The sequence below is a fragment of the Melozone crissalis genome, unplaced genomic scaffold (assembly GCF_028551555.1).
Source record: "Melozone crissalis strain CALT ecotype California unplaced genomic scaffold, PUWL_Pcris_2 ptg000077l_1, whole genome shotgun sequence".
NCBI lineage: Eukaryota > Metazoa > Chordata > Aves > Passeriformes > Passerellidae > Melozone > Melozone crissalis.
Genome location: NW_026535854.1, coordinates 1,328,721 through 1,338,282, shown reverse-complemented (window position 1 = coordinate 1,338,282; position 9,562 = coordinate 1,328,721). Strand labels below are relative to the sequence as shown.

Below are 9,562 nucleotides of genomic sequence, written 5' to 3'. Positions count from 1 at the left end.
TCGGGCTCAGCACCCGCAGGGTGACAGCCCCTGACAGTCCCTGTGCCATGTCCCCAGGACAGCTCTGTCCTGGCACTGAGGGCTCAGCGCCCGCTGGGTGACAGCTCCTGACGGTCCTGTGCCGTGTCCCCAGGACAGCTCTGTCCTGGAACAAAGGGCTCAGTGCCCGCTGGGTGACAGCCCCTGACGGTCCCTGTGCTGTGTCCCCAGGACAACTCTGTCCTGGCACAGCTCAGGCTCAGCACCCACCAGGTGACAGCCCCCGAGGGTCCCTGTGCCGTGTCCCCAGGACAGCTCTGTCCCCGTGGGAGCTGTGCCAGGGTGAGAGGGGCGATGCCGGGGGGCTGCCGCCTTTCACCCCCGTTATTAACGGCACCGCTCGGCACCGACGGGTTCTTCACAGCATGCCGGGCCCCCGGGCTGCCCTCGCTCGCTCCCGCCTGGTTAAATTTGGATTAAATCAGCGAAGCCAACACAGTGATCAATTCCCAGTGCTCTCCTCTGGAGCCGGGCACAAATGAGGGGAAAGCAGGGAGGAGAATAAAGCCCGGAGTGAGGGCACAGGGACCTGCAGGTACAGGAGGGATGTGAATGGAAACTCAAGTTTTCAGTGCCACCAGCTCAGCTGTGACTAGGCAGGGACAGCGACCCTAGGGATGCTTTTCTAGAAGCCATCATGCCAGATGATCTGGGCAGGGGCCTTTATGGGTGCTCAAGCCAGGATTTAGGTGAAAAATTGGCCAACACAGAGGGCCATGCAGGCAGCAAGGGGACAGTTCAATCCCCTGCCTCCTCCCCATGGAACAGAGCCCGGTCACAGACACACAGTCCTGGTTATCCCCCAGCAAAGTCAGACTCCCTTGGCCTGGAGCAGTCACTCCCTCCCAGGGCTGAAGGTTTCAGATCACTGGACAGCTGTGGGCAGCACCATCCCTGCCTCTCTGGCTGCCTCCCCCAGGAGCCACATCCTGGCTGCCACCTCCTTGTCACTGCATTTGAAGCACGTCCACATCACAGCACACACGGGCTCAGGAGCAAGGCCAGGGACAAGTAATAAAACGCCTCCCCTAAGGTGGAAATGAGACCACCCATCTCAGCAGTGTCACACCACTAAAGGAGAGGGGATGGTTATGAGCCATTATTCCCTGCACAAATGGGCTTTAAATCATCATCCATCACCAGCACCCAGCACTGGATGTTCCAAAGGTGTCCAGCAAAGCCTTTGTGGCTCCTTTCCACCGTGGCATGGGTGACCACAGTGCCCATCACCTGGAGATCCTCACGGAGCCTCCACACCCACACTCTGCTGCTGCTCTGGGAAGAAATCAGCCCTGCCAAACATCAGCAAGACCAAATGTGCTGCTTTGGGGTCTCAGGTCTATCTCCCTGGGGTGGAATCATAGGAGGGCAGGGTTCCTCAGCTGGCCCACTCTTCCTGGCCTGGCAGGGGAATGGGGTTGTTATGGAGCAGCAGTGCAGGAATTGAAAGCCTTTTTCCTTCTGGAAGCCCTTGAGGCTGCCAGTCTCAGCTGAGCTGCCGCTTGCCAACAGTTTTTCATTTCTTCTCTGTTTCATCTAAACTTTTCATTGGGTTCCTCATCCATCTGAGCTGCAATGATAAATATGGAAATAAAGAGGCATTTACAGCCCCTCTCTTGGGCTGATTCTGTGTATAAACAAGCTGTGCTCACAGCATCCTCCTCTCCACAGTGCTGATTCAGGAGCAGCAGGGTCTGCCCAGGACTCAGTGGGCACAAGGATTTGGGGGAAATCCCTGGGTCACTGTGGGGAGAAAACTGCAGCAAAAGGAATGGGGCAAGCAAGGCCCACAGGGACTTCTGTAAAGGACTAGAAGGGAAAGAACAACAGCTGAAGAGCTGGATGTGCAAAGTATGAAGAAAGGCTTTAATTTGCACAGAATCTCTTAATCCATTAATCACAGGGACATTTGTGTATGAAAACCTCCCTCTCGTTTAATACTATCTCAGGTTTTTCCAAGAAGGTAATAACTGTTTGGCAGGGGAGTGGGAGGGGCGAGGTGGGACAGGCAAAGGCCATGGGCTTGTTTCCAGGGAGAGATCAGCCATTAACAGCGTGGAGCCAGCCCAGGGATGAGCAGCCATGAAAAGCACTGGACATGGCAGTCCAGGAGTGACAGCGGCACTGGGGACACCAGTCCCCTGAAAGAGGATGTCCCAGTGCCTCTTGGCTCTCTGGAGGTTGCCTGCAAAGGCTGGACAAACTTGCCTCGGTGCCTGGAATAGAGGGTTTGGGGGTTTAAGAGCAGACTCTGACATCTTCCCTTCCCCTCCACCACAGTCATTTCCTCTTCATTCGCTGCTCCAGTGTTCCTTTCCTCGCCCTACAGAGCTGGATTGTGAGGATCATCCTGGAGGCAGGGGGAAGCTCTGGCAGCATAGCATGGACTGATCCATCCCCTGATCTTCACCTGATGCTTCTCTCAGGTTTAACCTGTTCTGCTTTAATCCCACATTCTTTCTCAGCAAATCCAGCCTTGCACCAGACCAGCCAAAGTCTCCTTGTGTCCCATGATGGTCCCACAGACCTCAGAATTCCCTGTCAGCCAGTGGGTAAACATAATATCTACAAACCCAGCTGCCTTCCTGGAGCTGTTACCTGTGTTCCTCAAGGGAGGAAAACAGGAAAAATTAGTATGCGGCTTCTTCCTTGAGAAATCAATGCGATCTCAACTCACTGTGAAGTTCCCTGACTGTTAGAGATGCTGCACTGGTAAAATCTAACCCTCAGAGGAGAAAAAGTGGGAAAAAAAGAAAGAAAAATAAATTCCAGTGACTAGACAAGTCTAAAATGTTGCAGAAGGCTAAACTGCCAGGGCTGGGGCTTGTTTGGAAGTCCCAGAGTGGAGAGGGCTGTGCAGTCCAGCTGTTTATCACCCCACCAAGAATCAGCTGTAATTGTTAATTCTAATTAGAACTGTTGGGTAAAAATGTAATCAAGAGTTTCCATTAGGAAAAAAAAAATATTTCATCTAAATTAAAAATTTTGTTTTTTGAGAAAGGGGGTAAATGTTGAAAATTTTGTAACAACTCATTTCAGCATTTTCAAGATGAAAAGGGATGTATTTTTGCTGTGAAATGCATCATCAATTCAAATTGTTTTACAGTCTGAAGAGCAAAAAATATTTTTCAAATCAAAGCAAAAATGGTATTTTTAGGCATTTTCTTTAAAAAAGCCTATCTGGAGGTTTCTGTCCTAATTAAGAATGATTATTGGTTTTCTTTTTTTCTTAATGGAATAAGCTGTTCCTAGTTAGCTCTGCTCTAAAACATTGGGTTGATGTTGATGTGCCCACCCATCTGCCCCAGCACCTGACCCCAGGGCTGTGCTCACACCACCCCACTCTGCGTGTCAGCACTGCCTGAAATCCCTGGGATTTGAGTCAGGCTTTATAAAACTCACAGAACTAAAGCAAATTCCTTGCTGCCAGGAGACCTGGTGGGGCACTGGAAGGACACAGGTATGTTTGGTGGGCCTTGTGCAGGTCTCAATTCCTGAGGCAGGCTGATTGTGGTGCCCACACTCGAGCAAGGCAGCTGCAACCCCCCCCTTGTACGTTTGACCCTGTGGCTGATGCCATGGAATTGCCACAGATCCCAGCAGGGGTTTGCATCCTGGGGGATCCTCTCCACACGATTAGCAGATCACCTTTATCACACTGAGACAGTGGCTTGGGATCTGGTAGATGAATAGCAGAGCTTGTGGTTTGTGATCTGTCCTCTGGCTAGGAGCACTGAAGGAGAGGACAGAAAAGATGGGGGTTAAATAGGAGCTGGGAGCAGAAGGGGACACCAGGGAAGGAGACTGGGCCAAGGAGAAGCCCAGAAGGACGAGAGCAGGGTGGAAGAGGAAGGGAGCAAAGCTCAAGGGCTCTGCCAGAGATGAAATGGAAAAAGGAATTGCTGTGCAGCAGTTTCAGCCCAGAACAGAGGGAACTGCACGGGCTCCTCGAGCTGCCCGAGGGCATTTTGAACAACAAAACCAGCAAGCTCTGACAGGGCCAGGAGACCCAGGCAAGAGTGAATGTTCAGAGGGGCTGCAGGGTCCCACAGGCAGGGTCCCACAGGCAGGGCACACTCCTGCCCAGCCACATCCAGAGTGGCACTGCCCTTGCTGCTGCTGCACCACCCCTCTGGCAGCCTGATCGGGGTTATGTCACCTTTCCTGACTGCTCTTTCCCCCGATCAAGTGAGGTTGCTGCTCCAGCTCCCTGCAAGGAGCAGCCGGAGCAGCCTTTCCTGAGCTGCCCAGAGGGACACAGCCAGCCCCAGCCTCCGAGGCAGCTAAGCAGCAGATCCTGCCCCACTACCACCCCCGGGGAGCTGTGCTGGCAGAGCTGGCACCCAGGACACGGCACCAAGCCCCGGTGGGAGGCTGCAGGCCCTTGGCCAGGGAAGGAGATGGTTGGATCATGGGTTCTTCCTGCAGGGAGCAACTGGTGGGTGAAGCCTGGAGCACCCACTCACACGTGGGAGCAGACACAGGGGATAACACACTGCACCAGTGCTTTATGCACCTAACTCAAAATAAGCTTTCTTTTTAAAAAACATATCTAAGAATGATTTTTCTCTCTCTTTTTTTTTTTGTTATTATTTTGAAGTTATAAATTATTGAAAAAAATTATTCTCACTACTCTCCCAAATCGTTCTCAGGCAAAGAAAAGCAGCTCTACCTTCAACACTGCTTTGTAACAAAATGAGTCAGATTCATTTTGCTCATGATTTGCCCTTGGCGCCCTTTGTCCATGTCTTAAACTACATCCTGGCTCGGTCTCATTAGCAGCGTGTCCTTGGAGGCCGAGGAGGCCCTGCAAGAGCCCGAGGTATTGCAGGTGAAGATTAAAGTGCTCTGCATGACATTCACTGTCAAAGCTGTAACTGGCTTAAATCAGTGCAATTAGATGGATCAGAGGTTACACAGTAACGGCAGCAGTGTTTCAGTGCAGCTGATTAAAACACAGCCCTGGCGTTAAAGGATGTGATTAAAAGGCAGTGTCAGGGCTGAGGCCTGGCAGAAGAGCTCAGCAGGCAGGGTTAAATCCACAGCTTCTTCTGGGGTTGGACACCCCAGGGCCTGGAAAAGATCTCCAAGTATCAGCTGAGCCAGCTCAGCTTTTAGGTCTGGAATGCCATCTTGTGATGGCAGTGGGGAAGTGGAAATGGCCCCTCTGTGGAGGCAGAGGAGATGATGGAATTACAGAATGGGTTGGGTCAGAAGAGACCATAAAAATAATTTTATTCCTCTCCCTGCCATGGCAGGGACACCTCCCACTGTCCCAGGCTGCTCCCAGCCCCAATGTCCAGCCTGGCCATGGGCACTGCCAGGGATCCAGGGGCAGCCACAGCTGCTCTGGGCACCCTGCCAGGGCCTGTCCACCCTCACAGGGAACAATTCCTGATTCCCAATATCCCATCCATCCCTGCCCTCTGGCAGTGGGAGCCATTCCCTGTGTCCTGTCCCTCCATCCCTTGTCCCCAGTCCCTCCCCAGCTCTCCTGGAGCCCCTTTAGGCCCTGGAAGGGGCTCTGAGCTCTCCCTGGAGCCTTCTTTTGTCCAGGTGAGCACCCCCAGCTCTCCTAGCCTGGCTCCATGGCAGAGGGGCTCCAATCCTGGGAGCATCTCCATGGCCTCTCTGGACTTGCTCCAACAGCTCCAGGTCCTTCTGATGCTGGAGCAGCTCTGCAAGGGTATCTCACAAGGGCAGAATAGAGGGGGACCATCCCCCCCTCACCTGCTGCCCACTCCTCTGTGGGTGCAGCCCAGCACAGGGGAGTTTCTGGGCTGCCACTGTGGGCTCATGTCCAGCTTTTCATCCATTATATCCTCCAAGCCCTTCTTTGCTGGTCAATGAGCTCTTCTCCCAGTCTGTGCTCATGTGTGGGGTATCCCTGACCTGGGTGCAGCACCTCAAAGAGGAAAAGGCACCATCGAGGCCATGGCTGCCCTGCCTTCTGCAGTGTGGGAGCCAAGCAAGGCTGGTGTCACTCACAGGGCAGTGCAAGCACCAACACCCATGAGGTGTCATCATCACAGGCCCCAGCCATGACAGACACCAGGGGGATAAAAGTTCTTCTCACCAAAGCCTGAACATGCTTGGCTGTGGGGCTGGAGGTGACCACCATGGTAAATGATGATGTACATCCACAGATCTTTTCTTCCATAGGTTTACTGAATTTTCTTCCTCTTCCCACGGTACTACTCTGTCTTTTTCTCCAGTGACTGACAGTGTGGCCAAATGGTGTTGAGCCAAAATCTGATTGGTACAGAAGGATCACAGTACCAGCCCTGCAGTGCCAGAGCTGAGCAGTGACGGGGGGCAGGCAGTGAGCCCTGGGCACGGGTGTGTTCAGGGCTGAGGTGACAGTAAAGGATCTCTCTTGCTGCCACAGGAGCTGCAGACATCAGCTACATGGGGGATGTCCCACCCCAGGCTTGGAGCACACGTCTTTTGAAGCACTACAGCTCCATGCCAGTGCAGATCTCTTGAGTGGATGCACTGTGCCAGCAGACAGTGCTCATGTCCTGGTTTAACCCATCCTGCTAATTTATGGGAGCAAAATCACTCAGATGTGATTCCTCCTTTATGCTGCAACTGAACATTCACTCGACAGAGGTTACCCAGGCTTCTGGAGCCAGTTGAGTTGCTTTGAACACAAGCTGCAGGGCTGTGCTGGGATGCAGAGAGCTCAGGGGAGGCTGTGTCTAGACTAGAGGAACTCTCCAGGAGGCTTGCTGGGCTTTTGTTTTGTAGTAACTCATATCTCTAATCTGGCTTGGAACAAAGCATCTCAGTCCTTTCAGGCCTTGCCACGACACTTGCAGGAGAAAAGGAGGCTCTGTTTAGTGGTCAGCAAGCCAAGATGAACAACAGGGACTGGCTGCAGCTAATGCAGAGAGCACATTCCTGTGACAGAAAAGGGCTTCACCCCCATGGCAGAGCTGCTCTGCTGTGTTTCATCTGGTTTGATGCTCTTCATCCAAAGCTCACAAATGAGGTGCCCTTGGCCATGGGCAGCGAGACCCCCAGGAACAAGAGCATGAAGTGTTCTGTGTCTGCTCTTACCTGTCTCTCCCCCAGACAGGTTTTGCTGTGCTGCACTGGGCATAGCTGGGAAACCTGTTCCTCACCAGGTTCATCAGTGACAGGGGAAGCACCGAGCTCCTTCTGCTCAGCACCAGCCTCTGTCCCTGCACACAGCAGTGTCCTGGGCACAACGAGCCCAGAGCTTCCCAGGACAAGGCAGGATCAGGCTGAGCTGGAGAGGAGCACCCCACATTCAGGAAGAATAGCTGCCTGCTTGGGCTGAAAATAGACCATGAAACATTTGAAGAAGACAGAGCTGGAGTGGATGATTGCCTGAGGCAAGGCGCAGCTCCAGTTGAGTTCACTGCTGAGCTCTGAGAGCATAAGCACGAGGAGCATGGGGGAGGGATGCCAGGCTTTCTGGAAAGGCCTTCAAGTGTCGCAATGGAGCACAAAGCCCAGAGAAAAACTTCCTTTGAATGGATCCCCAGCGAGGGAGTTACAGTTACACTGCTGTGCCCAGACATGGATACACAGAGCACTGGGCTGATGTTACAGCATCCAGTGGAGGTCAGGGAAGGTGTGGAATTGTGCTTTTCCCAGCAAGGCACTTGGCAGCACCACAGCTTTTTCTCTGCTTATTTCAGGGCTGGAATTTTGTTGCTGGCAGCTGTTTCTGAGCTGACACTTCTACCTCCTGTGCCCGAAGTGGGACACATCAGGGGCAAACAGAGGCAGCTCACCAGCCCTCTGCTTCCCATGAGCCGCTGCTTGAGTTCAGTTCTCCCAGCTCCACAGATCGTGTTCCTGCTCCGGCTCTGTCAGGGATGCTGGAAGTGTCCAAGGCCAGGTCGGACAGGGACTGGAGCAACCTGGGACAGTGGAAGGTGTACCTGCCCATGGCAGGGAGTGGGACGAGACGATCTCAAAGTCCCTCCCGGTGCCTGATTACCGAGGGTTTTTTCCCGCCCCGGGGGGAGCGGCCGAAGCGAGCGGTGTCTGTGGAATCACCTCGGCAGAGTGGCCAGGCCCGCTGCTTTTCTGCCCCAGCCGCCGTGTGGAGATGAAGCGGTTCTGGGGGGCTGGGCTTCTTCAGCTCACCGCCATGAGGGCCAGGAGTGGCTCTGGCGGGCCGGGCTCCCTCCCCATGAGGGCAGGGAGTGGCTCTGGCGGGCTGGGCTCCTTCAGCTCGCCGCCATGAGGGCAAAGAGCAGCTCTGGCGGGCCAGGCTCATTCAGCTCGCCGCCTTGAGGGCAAGGAGCGGCTCTGGCGGGCCGAGCTCCCTCGCCATGAGGGGCCACCGCCGCCATGAGGTGAGGGGGGGGGGGGGGCGGCAGCGGGGCTGGAGACCGGGGCTCCAAGGCAGGAAGGCGCCACCTGAAATACTCACTGTCTCCTATTTAGCTGTTCGGCCGGGGGACTGGGGATGTTACTCGGCTGTGCGGTTCAGCATTAATTCCTCAGCCTTTCGCTTGGTGTGCTGGCTTTTGTCCTCTGCCACAAGGCAGGCCGCTGCTGTTGAGCTTTGTGAATACAGATGGAACTAATGGCTTATTTGTGATGTTTCTGCTGTCCTCTCTTTAGGCCTTCAGCCGATGACCGATGGCGGTGACCCGCCCGAAGGAGCAGCTCTGAGGTGCCCCGGCCCCGTCGCGTGTGGAACCCCGAGCTGAGCTGTGCTGAGCTGTGCTGGGACAGCCGGGGAGGCGCTCCGGGAGGGCACTGGAGCCTGCGAGAGCAGATGTGAAGGGATAACCTGCCCATGGGACACAGCAAGAGCTCTGGAGCCACATGGGTGAGGTGTGACCGTGAGCCAGCCTGGGAAAATGGGCAAAAATGTTTTGCTGTCTAAAAGGCCTCTGCTGGTTCCTGTGCTAGCCTCAGGGTGGAAATAACACGGTTTATCCAGAAATAAGTTTAGCTTATCTATTCCTCTTGCTGGATGAAGCCTTGATGAGAGTAGGCATCATCAGAAAAGTGCCTCCACATTTTTTCTGCCCTGTAAACCCCCCAGTTTTGGGGTTTTTGTCTCCCAGCAGTAGTCAGCTGCCTGTGGCTGCTCAGTGCCTGTGCCAGTGTTATGCTGCTGGGAGAGAAAGGTGCTGCTGAGCTTTCCTGGCACCAGCGAGGCCGTCCTGGTGCTCAGTGGTGCCAGGTTTTGGCAGCACTCTGCATGTCTGAGAGTGGAGTAACTCCTGCCCGTGGAGACAGGTGACTAGACTGTACGTGTTCATGCAGCAACAGGCAGCTTTATTGAGATCTAACTTCCTTATATAGATAAGAAGGCCCATGAAGGTAATCCTCATTGGCTGAGCCAGTTACTACTCAGCTAACCAGCCAATAGCAGCCTGAGTCTCCAATGGCCTGGGTCTGCTCTTACTGGTCGAATTACATAAGCAAGGTAATTATATAATAAATCACTTATGAAGTTGGAATTATTTATACTGTGTGGCCTACAGGCCAGATGTAGAGCATCACAGAGGAATAGCTCAGAAATATG

The 9,562-nt window shown here is 53.8% G+C and overlaps 1 non-coding gene across 1 annotated transcript; it reads left to right on the top strand.

Annotated features, from left to right (window-relative positions):
* The first annotated feature begins 9,093 nt into the window (after window positions 1-9,093).
* Window positions 9,094-9,297, top strand: LOC128946202 (small nucleolar RNA SNORA74). Its single transcript, XR_008483949.1, has one exon. It is a non-coding gene; the product is annotated as a small nucleolar RNA SNORA74 (small nucleolar RNA).
* The last annotated feature ends 265 nt before the right edge of the window (window positions 9,298-9,562 follow it).